The sequence below is a fragment of the Rutidosis leptorrhynchoides genome, chromosome 5 (assembly GCF_046630445.1).
Source record: "Rutidosis leptorrhynchoides isolate AG116_Rl617_1_P2 chromosome 5, CSIRO_AGI_Rlap_v1, whole genome shotgun sequence".
Lineage (NCBI taxonomy): Eukaryota > Viridiplantae > Streptophyta > Magnoliopsida > Asterales > Asteraceae > Rutidosis > Rutidosis leptorrhynchoides.
In genome coordinates, this window is record NC_092337.1 from 97839792 (window position 1) to 97851364 (window position 11573).

The following is an 11573-nucleotide window of genomic DNA, read 5'->3' on the forward strand; positions in this document are numbered from 1 at the left end:
GAGAAAACCGTAGGATCAAATCCGAAGGAATGGTCCATAAAATTGGAGGATGCACTCTGGGCTTTTAGAACAGCCTACAAAACTCCAATTGGAACCACACCTTTTAAACTCGTTTACGGAAAAGCATGTCATCTTCCAGTAGAAATTGAACACAAAGCATTTTGGGCTTTGAAGACATGTAATCTTGATTTACATGAAGCTGGACGTCTACGGTTAAGTCAACTAAACGAATTAGAAGAATTAAGACATGAAGCATACGAAAATTCATTAATCTATAAAGAAAGAACAAAGAAATGGCATGATAAAAGAATCAGAAGTTCAAAAGAATTTAAAGAAGGAGACAGAGTTCTTCTTTTTAATTCACGATTCAAGCTATTTCCTGGAAAATTAAAATCAAGATGGTCTGGACCATTCATAGTCAAAAGAGTTTTCCCATACGGAACAGTAGAATTAATAAATTCAAATGTGATTGAATTTAAGGTTAATGGTCACAGAGTTAAACACTACATAGATAGTCCAATGGAAGTGAACAACGAAGTTAATCACAATTTCGATACCACAGCTAACTAAGTGTGGGGATAATCAAGTCTTTTAAGGATTTTATGTATTTCTGTTAGAGTTAGATTGTCTGTTTTTGTGTAGTTCTCGAAAATGGAACCCGAATGGTCTTTCCCTAGCAGATCCTAAAGAACTACTCTTCTTCCCCCATTCTGAATTTTATTTTTTTAGGTTTTTACGAAATGAAGACTTCCTGTGAATTAAACCATGGTCTAATGCTACACGCTTTGATCACTAAACGTAATAATGACACACTTCTGAGTGAACTAGTATCAGTAATCAGAGAAAGATTGGACGGAGTAAGAAAAGAATCCAGATGCGAAGATAATAAGTTACAATTTGGTAAAGGAAAATTAAAATCCGCAGTGAAAAGAAGAGCACGACACCTTGAAAAATGTCACAAATGCGGAAAATGGTCACATGGAGGTAAATGTTCAAATAATCAAACCTATTCAAACACCGAATTTGTTACTTTATGCAGAGATGGACCGTTCATATGTTTAGAAGAAAAAACACTGAATGCTCGAGGTTACGCCTATGTAGCCATGGAAAATCAATTAAACCGACTATCTTATGAATGGGATAGATCATATCACTAAGAATAATATCTCATAGGTAAGTCTGTACAGTTTTTATTTTTATTTTTATTTTTAACCTTTTGATAATAAACGCTAATTTGTTCGCTATAAAGTATTAAATTAGTATTGAATAAAATTAGGTTTGGCGACCGAAATTATTGATATCATTCAAAAATTTATTACATCACTGCGAAATTTAACGTTTATTCTTAAGGTATAAATATCTTTAATCAATCAACCCAAAATATTTCAAAAATTCGTCATGAGTTAAATTAGGTCATTGAACCGAAATTACTTTACCGAAAAGAGGGGCGCATATTTTTGATAATATTTGATTGATTAAAGTGGGATAAGAGCCAAAAAGATTTTTTATTTTATTTTTACCATGTTTTTAAAATTAATATAAAAATCTTAAATTAATATTGTAAACTTTTTAAATTAATATATTTAAAATTGTAAATATTTGAATAATTGATATTTTTAAGTTTGTATGTATAAAAACAAAAATATAATATAAGTTTGGTGTGAATTTATAATATGAATTTTTAATTAAGTTTGGTGTAAAATTTTAATTTTATGCATTTTTAAATTTAAGTTTGGTGTGAATTTAAAAACAAAAATTTACTTTATTTCGTTAAGTTAAAAATACGATTTTTAAAATTTTTCGTGAGTTGAAGACTAGGTCTTTGAACCGAAATTGCTTTACCCGAGGGAGGGACGAGAACTTTTATTATCATTATTTTTAATCTTATTGAATTAAAGTATGCCAAAAACATTAAAAAACCCAAAAATCTAAGCTTTTAAAACCACGCTTTAAAAAGACAAATTTTAAAATTTTGTCGAGGGACGGACTAGGACATCGTTCCGAAACGACCTCGTCCTAAATAACAAGGGAAACAAAATTTTAAAATTAATTAATTAATTGTTTTATAAGATAAGGTTTTTACAAAAAAAAAAAAAAAAAAAAAACAAACACCGCTACTCGCGGAGTTTGTAAGGGTCAAACACTGCAAGTCGCGGAGGACCAAAATTACAGAAAAAAAATAAAAGGCCCGAACAGAACAGTCAGTCCACACAAACCACACCATTTTTCTGCGAAAAATAGCGAAAAACACTCCCAAAAATCGAAATTTTTCACCAAAAATCATCACATTTTTTACTAAAATCATGTTGAGAAGGATGCTATCAAGGAATTACTCAAGGAAAACGGTAAATTTCTACACCTAAACACCATTTAATCCGAAAATTAGTGTTCTTGAGCAATTTTATACCCAATTCGATTTTGATGCTTTTTAGTGTAATTATGCTTAAATTGTTTATGTATTATGCTTGTATAACCTAGATTGATGCTATTTAACATGATTAGAAGCTTTAAACTTCAAATTTTGAGTAATCTAGGGTTTGTGTTCTTGAGCAATTTGGGGCTTTTTGATATAAACAGGTTATGGCCGATTTTTGTCATGAATTATTGCTAAATTAAGTAGTGTAACATGTTTAGGTAGTTAAATGATCCAAACTTTGAGCCTAAATATGATTTTTGAGAATTAAAGTGGACTTCTTCAAGTCTAAAATTCATGAACTTGATTTTTGAGCGATAATGCCATTTGAAACTTGTTTAACTGCTAATAATGATTATTTTGACATTTTATTTGAGTTGAATGCTTATGAACTTGACGAACATTTTCGTATATGCTTATTTGAAAAAGTGTAGATTTGATAAAAATATGAAAATGAGCATAAGTTCGATATAAATTGGACATGTCATTGTAATTATTTTGATTGATGATTTTGCTGACACTAATGCATATTTGGATGCACAATAATTGTGTTTGATGTGTTTTGCAGACTGAAAGGGGTGAATCTTCATCCCAAGCTCGCAATGCTCCTCCTGAGAATGCGGAACAATAGGATGTTGATAGCTATTATAAACAAGATATACCTCATCCAGTTATGACATTTTCAGATATGCACGTGGAGAATTTGCACCCGAACTTGAGATTAGACAGACATTGGATAGATTATCCAAAATACCAAAGGGGCTTGCATACTCTTCATTCTAAAGCTGTTGAAGTACCTAGGGTAATAGAATGGGAACCATTAGAAGCCGTAGAATTGGCCGAGCCAATTAGGGAATTACTTACTCAGAGGTACGGTAATTCTACTTTTAACGATTGGGTACGTTTATTCAACATGCGTAGACCTGTATATAAAGTATGGTGTGAAGAATTATTGTGTAGTATAGAAATAAATGATCGGGTAGCTAGTTTAACCGATCGATCTTTTATTAGATTTTTGTTAGGAGGTTCGATGCGCCACATGTCTTTACTAGACATGGCTCAGGCCTTACGTATATATACGCATGAGGAACTAGCATCTGCCGATTGTCGAGGGTTGATACTAAATGGTAGGAAAATTGATGAAAATTTTGATACGCATGGTGTATGGAGTCAAATGACTAGCCATCACCGATTTAAAGGGGGAAATTTCTCTTATTTGGATATAGATAGAGCTGAGTTAAGAGTAATTCATAGGTTTTTAGCCAATTTGATTACACAACGGGGTAAGAATAAGGAAAAGGTAAATGAACAGGATTTGTTTTACCACATGTGTATTCGAGACCCACAAAGCGCTGTAAGTATACCTTATTGTGTGGGTTATTATTTTTCAGCTATGGTTAGGGGGATGAGACCGCACAGTATAATAGGAGGTGGTATATTTATTACACTAATTGCTGAGTATCTCAATGTGGATATAAGTCGGGGGGGATTATTAATCGAAGAACCAGAACCCCACGATACAATTGGTTTAAATGTATACCATGGTGCTAAAGTTTTGAAGAGGCAAAATAACACCGCAGTACGATATAATGGTAGACATCCACAGGTTGATAGAAACCAACAGCCAGGTAATGTAGGAGGGGGAAATGAAATGACAGAAATGAAAAGGTTTATAGCTTCACAAGAGTATGAAAATGCTAGACATAGAGCATTTGAAGATTGGCAAGTTCATCAAAACCAAATCATAGCTCATTGCCAACATGTAGGTAGAAACTATATTCCTACTCCAACGCCCATATTCCCTCCCTGGTCTATAGAGATGCAACCACCGTATCCTACGTATAACCCAGCTGAAGCATTCTATAACACATACGGTTATGCATGGAACCCCTACTGGTATCAGTATCATCCCTAGTCTACTTAGTTTTATTTATTTTATTATCTGTAATGTTGATACATTTAATACTTATGTTACTATTGTAATAGTTTTTATAATTTTCTAACTTTTATTATTAGATTTTAATAATTTTTGAATGTGGGGTAATATACCAAACTTCAAAAATATGTTTATATGTTTGCAGTTTATCTTATGTACACAACAGGGTAAAACAACGCATTTTCAAAGACTGGCATTAAGTTCAGCAAAAGCAACTAATTTTGACGACAAGATGAAAAATAAATGTGATGTAACAACAAGACGGAATGAATAAATGATGTGCACCATTTATCATTCAATACAAACAACAATATGTTTGGAAACTTTGGGAAAATTTAATCATTTTTCTGCGCTAATCACCCTCAATAATTTAAATTGTTACTGATTTCTTGCAAATGAGGACATTGCAAGATCTTAAGTGTGGGAAGGGGTTAAATTCTTTCGGTTTTTTAAAATTTTTACTTTATACACTTGGTTACCATTAAAAATACTAGTAAAGCAGTAGTTGTATTAGAATCTAGTGCTCTCTGATAATAAAGAACAACCCTAGTCTTATATACTGACTACCCAATTCTAGTAAAATTTTTCAAAATTTTCAATTAAATGAACTCAAAATCATGTTTATACATTTTTATGAACGATAAAACTAGGTGTTAAAACCGAAATTATTGTTAACTCGGAAAGGACATAAATTGAGAAATAAACCAAAATGTTAGAATTCATTTAAAATGGAATAGAGGACAATAAAAAGGAAAATAAAAGCCAAGTGTGGGAAAATTTACCAAGTTATTTTAAACATATGTCACATATTAAAGATACTTTTGCTTTGGACTAAACTAAAAAGTTTTACCCGATTTACTGTAAGAAAGATGGATCTACACGATGAATCAATTCCATCATTAAAAGGAAGTAAAGTCTTCCGAAAAAGACACGCGCTTCTTGATTTAGGTCAAGAAGTTGTCGTCCAGACCAGTTGTAGGTTGACGAAAAATCTAGAAAAGTCATCACTAAAATCAGCAGGAAATCCACGGACCTCAGCATCAAACAGGGTCGCCAAGTGGTCAGATTTATCCTAACTATGAGAAGGATTTATCTCGTACAATGGGGGGCACCGTGCAAATTAGCTTGATAAGACTAATGAATCAGATCCCAGAAAGGATAATCTCCTTAAAAGATCAAAAAATCAGCTTTTAAGTCTGATATTACTCAATCCTTGAGATTGACCTTAAAGATTGAGAATTCAAACTCATGGAATTCAATGATATCTAAACTCGAGCTTGAACGAGAAAATATTTTGATCAAAAATTACAAACCGATTTGTTTTCTGAAAACCTATTTTCAATGCGTTCATTACCATTGAACGTAAAATCCTAGGAATTCACCTGGAATTCATTAGGTCGCCTGAACCAAATCGGGTGTCAACCATAAGAACGGTGGTTGCATAGCATGGTCGAAGACAGGACCATGTGCCAGACCAAAAAATTATAAGGGTGAGCTTTACTATTGCTCCTACAAAGGATAGTAATTGCGTCCGACACGTTATAGACCATAATTAAAAGCATGTCAGGGGACATTGCCTTAATAGTTGCTTGTTCAACGCTTTCCTTTACAACCGGACGGTAGTTTACCGAAAGGTAATATACGGAGCAAATATATTGGACGTGTTGCTTTCCCAATACAAGGTTAGCAAGTGGGTGACACAAAACCGAAAGTTTTGAGCTAAAATTTTCAAATCTGAAACCCACCAAACCCACAAAAAGAATTTGCAAACACCGGTGAAGGGTTATTCCGGAAAACTTATCTAGGGTAAAAGCTAGATTTAATTTTCAAAAGATCAAATGTTTTCATAAAGATCCAATTTTCTTAATGGATCTAAACTTTTATAGTCATGTGGGACTGTAAACTATATCGTTACTACCATTGTTTATACCGCCGTATAGAAATCACTGATGTAAAAAGTGTGAAGAATAAAGAAGTGATTCTAGTATTTCAAGACTATATTGCTTGAGGACAAGCAACACTCAAGTGTGGGAATATTTGATAATGCTAAAAACGAACATATATTTCATAGCATTATTCCTCAAGAAAGACAAGCTTTTAGTTGCAATTGTTCTATTTACAAGTGATATTCGTTTAAATAATAAAAGGTGAAGACAAAAGACAGATTCGATGAATTGAAGACGCAAACGACCAAAAAGCTCAAAAGTACAAAATACAATCAAAGAGGTTCCAATTATTGATAAGAAACGTCTCAAAATTACAAGAGTACAAGATTCAAAACTCAAAGTATAAGATATTAAATTGTACGCAAGGACGTTCGAAAATCCGGAACCGGGACCAGAGTCAACTCTCAACGCTCGACACAACGGACTAAAAATTACAAGTCAACTATGCACATAAATATAATATAATATTTAAATAATTACTAAAATTATTTATATATTATATTTATTTATATAATCCGTCGACAAGCTAGGAGCCAAGGCTTGGTGAGCTGTAAAATCAAACTCCGAGACTCGCGGAGTTTGAAGAAGGAAAGGGCCGCGAGTCGCGGAGATTCCCTAGACTCAAATCCCTATAAAAGGCAACGCAGTTTGATCATTTTTAAAATCAATATATCCATCCTCTCTATATCTATACGTAAATATTTATATTTATTTTAATTTTAATTTTAATTTTAATCCTAATAATAAGGGTATGTTAGCGAATGTTGTAAGGGTGTAAGTCAAAATTCTGTCCGTGTAACGCTACGCTATTTTTAATCATTGTAAGTTATGTTCAACCTTTTTAATTTAATGTCTCGTAGCTAAGTTATTATTATGCTTATTTAAAACGAAGTAATCATGATGTTGGGCTAATTACTAAAATTGGGTAATTGGGCTTTGTACCATAATTGGGGTTTGGACAAAAGAACGACACTTGTGGAAATTAGACTATGGGCTATTAATGGGCTTTATATTTGTTTAACTAAATGATAGTTTGTTAATTTTAATATAAAGATTTACAATTGGACGTCCCTATAAATAACCATATACACTCAATCGGACACGATGGGCGGGATATTTATATGTACGAATAATCGTTCATTTAACCAGACACGGGAATGGATTAATAGTCACTAGAATTATTAAAACAGGGGTGAAATTATGTACAAGGACACTTGGCATAATTGATAACAAAGTATTAAAACCTTGAGTTACACGCAGTCGATATCCTGGTGTAATTATTAAACAAAGTAATAAAACCTTGTTACAGTTTAAGTCCCCAATTAGTTGGAATATTTAACTTCGGGTATAAGGATAATTTGACGAGGACACTCGCACTTTATATTTATGACTGATGGACTGTTATGGACAAAAACCAGACGGACATATTAATTAATCCAGGACAAAGAACAATTAACCCATGGGCATAAAAATAAAATCAACAGGTCAAACATCATGATTACAGAAGTTTAAATAAGCATAATTCTTTTATTTCATATTTAATTTCCTTTATTTTATATTTAATTGCACTTCTAATTATCGCACTTTTATTTATTGTTATTCTATTTAATTGCACTTTTAATTATCGTACTTTTTAATTATCGCAATTTTATTTTATCGCACTTTTATTTATCGCAATTTCTTTATCGTTATTTACTTTACGCTTTAAATTAAGTTTTGTATTTATTTTTAATATTTTACATTAGGTTTTAACTGTGACTAAAGTTTTAAAATCGATAAACCGGTCATTAAACGGTAACCCCCCCCTTTATAATAATAATATTACTTATATATATATTTGTATTTTTATAAAATAAAACTAATATAGCGTTAAGCTTTGTATAAAGATTTTTTTTTCCTGTGGAACGAACCGGACTTACTAAAAACTACACTACTGTACGATTAGGTACACTGCCTATAATTGTTGTAGCAAGGTTTAAGTATATCCATTCTCTAAATAAATAAATATCTTGTGTAAAATTGTATCGTATTTAATAGTATTTCGTTGTAAAATTTAATAGTATTTTATACCCCTTAGCTTTAACATCACTTTTCAACAACTTTTATACTTTTAAATCATAAGATGAGAAACATATACGGTTTATACTTTTATACTTTGAACACAAGTACGAAAACAAACATTCCATGTACGAGTTAGAACAAAAATCCTCAAGTCCAATTATCATCAGTTACACTTGCGGGGTGTAAGTGTAAGCGTAAACTTATGTTGTGTGGCCATACGAGTTTGACGAACCCTCATTCGGATGGTTCGCTACCGTTAGCGGATGAAATATATTTTCAGGTATAGTGTAGGTTCTAATATTATGATTCAGAGGTACCATTCAGTTAAGCCTTGATAATTGGGTGCTCGATAAACAAACAACATCTTTGGAATGCAAACAATTTGGATAATCAACTTCATACTAAATCTTGTGGTTCAAAAACAACGTTTACAAATACACCTATGATTTCACCAACGTTTTTCGTTGACAGTTTTCTATATGTTTCTCATGTTCATACTTGGCTACTTGATACATGCTTCCGCACACTTTGATTACTTGCTTGGGGTCAAGCATACATGCATACGCTAGTGATAGCACCTTTGGATTCAAACTAAATGTTTACATGCATACGCTATTGATAGCATTCGTGATTTTCAACTTACATTATGTCGAAAGTTACTTCATTTACACTTATTAACTTTTGTAAACTTATACTTGTTGTCGAACCGTTTGGTTTACTTAAAACTTTGCAAGTCATACACGTTTCAAAGGAATGCGACATAATTTTGGTCAAACGCGTCTCATTTAGGGACTATGACCACGTAACGGGACCTAAGTTGGCGCCGTCAATGGCGATTTTGTCGGGTCGTCACAGTTGGTATCAGCGCGTTGGTTGTAGGGATCTATGATGTGCATTAGTGTGTCTGGCAGGGTTGTTAGGACGCATTAGTGAATCTAGACTACAACCGGATAGTTAATCATTGCATTCTGACTTGCATTTGCTATAGATAGCACTTACTTGACTACTTGTTCATTATACTTGAATCTTTCTTAGGTGAACTTCTTAATTGTACCTAACTCTCGTCATGCGAATCCTTATTCTGCCACTTTTGGGTAACATACGTAAATTCAAGATTCAAACGCGTAAGGATGACGACGACTTCATTAATTATACTAGTTCGGGAACTTTGTCTCCCAGGTTATTATTCACCACCGTCCCAGCTTACTATCCACAAGTGCTGTAAAGTTCCCACCACTATGTCAATCACTAACCACTATCGATGTTACTGAAAGGACCCGTCCTAATCCATCTGGACGAATACATTATATTTGGTTACATCGCGAGGTACTTGACCTCTATATGATACATTTTACAAACATTGCATTCGTTTTTAAAAGACAAACTTTCATTTCATTGAAAGTTGACGGCATGCATACCATTTCATAATATATCTAATTATAATTGACTTAATAATAATCTTGATGAACACAACGACTCGAATGCAACGTCTTTTGAAATATGTCATGAATGACTCCAAGTAATATCTCTAAAATGAGCCAATACACAGCGGAAGGTTTCTTTAATATCTGAGAATAAACATGCTTTCAAATGTCAACCAAAAGGTTGGTGAGTTCATTAGTTTATCATAATCAATCATTTCCATAATTTTAATAGACCACAAGATTTCATATATAGTCACGCGTAACTCGCGAATTAAAATTCATTCATATGGTGAACACCTGGTAACCAACCTTAACAAGATGCATATAGAATATCCCCATCATTCCGGGACTCACATCGGACATGATAAATTCGAAGTACTAAAGCATCCGTAACTCGGATGGGGCTCGTTAGGCCCGATAGATCTATCTTTAGGATTCGCGTCAATTGGTGGCAATTATCATAAACACCAATTCTTAGGCTACCAAGCTAAAAAGGGGCATATTCGGTTTGATAATCCAACCATAGAATGTAGTTTCGATCACTTGAGTCTATTTCATAAAGCATTTATAAAAGCAGCGCATGTATTCTCAGTCCCAAAAATATATATTGCAAAAGCATTTAAAAAGGGAGCAAATGAAACTCACAATATTGAATTTTGTAGTAAAAATACATATGACGACATTGAACAACTGAACAATGCGGGGTTGACCTCGGATTCACGAACCTATATCATTTGTATATATATTAAAACGTATACTTATAATCGAATAAATATATATATTATTATTAGTGATATAATTCTTATCTTATTAACTTATGTGTTTCTTTATGTATTTTAATATATATTCATTTTATATTTATTTTGAATAATTATATATATAGTTATGTTAAGTAAATTTTTATATGAAGATCTTTTGTTTGTGAAATTAATAATTATGATAATACTAGTATTAGTAAAAAAAATATTGATACTATACATTAATAATGTTAAAAGTGATAACTTTAATAAAATGATAACTTTGAAGATTTTTAGTTATAATGACACTTCTAGTAGAAGTAATAATAATGATAATGATTTTAATAATGATAATAATAACAATATTAGTAGTAATGATACTTATACTATTTATAATAATGATAATAACAGTCTTATTACAAATGATAATATTAATAATACTACTTAATGAAATTATTAGTATGAATAATAATATTAGTGATAATAATATTAATCATAATAATAATCTTAATTGTGCTTATAATACTTATAATACTCTTAGTTTCTTTTAAGGATAACGATACATCTAAAGATGTTGATTTTAATAATAATGATAATCCTTAATAATACTAGTAGTAGTAATAATAATGATAATAACTAATAATAACAATACTAGTAGCAATAATAATAATATATAGTAGTAATAATCATACTAATAATAATAAGTGTTAATTAATAATATTAATAATTGTAATACTACTAATAATAATAACAATCAATTTAATGATAATACGATTGATAATAATAATAATAATAATAATAATAATAATAATAATAATAATAATAAAAGAACATTAAACTACCTTTGAAGAAGCTTTAAAAAAAATACACCGCTGCCCGGGCTCGAACCTGAGACCCCTCGGTTAAACCCATCAACACCCTTAAATCAGCTGAGCTACATTTTTTTCTGATCTAATTCACTCACCAGAACTATATAACCCGTTTTCAGTTTTTACCATTATTCATCTTCCTCCTCACAATACGATTTGACCAGAGTCCATACAACTTCATCAGAGA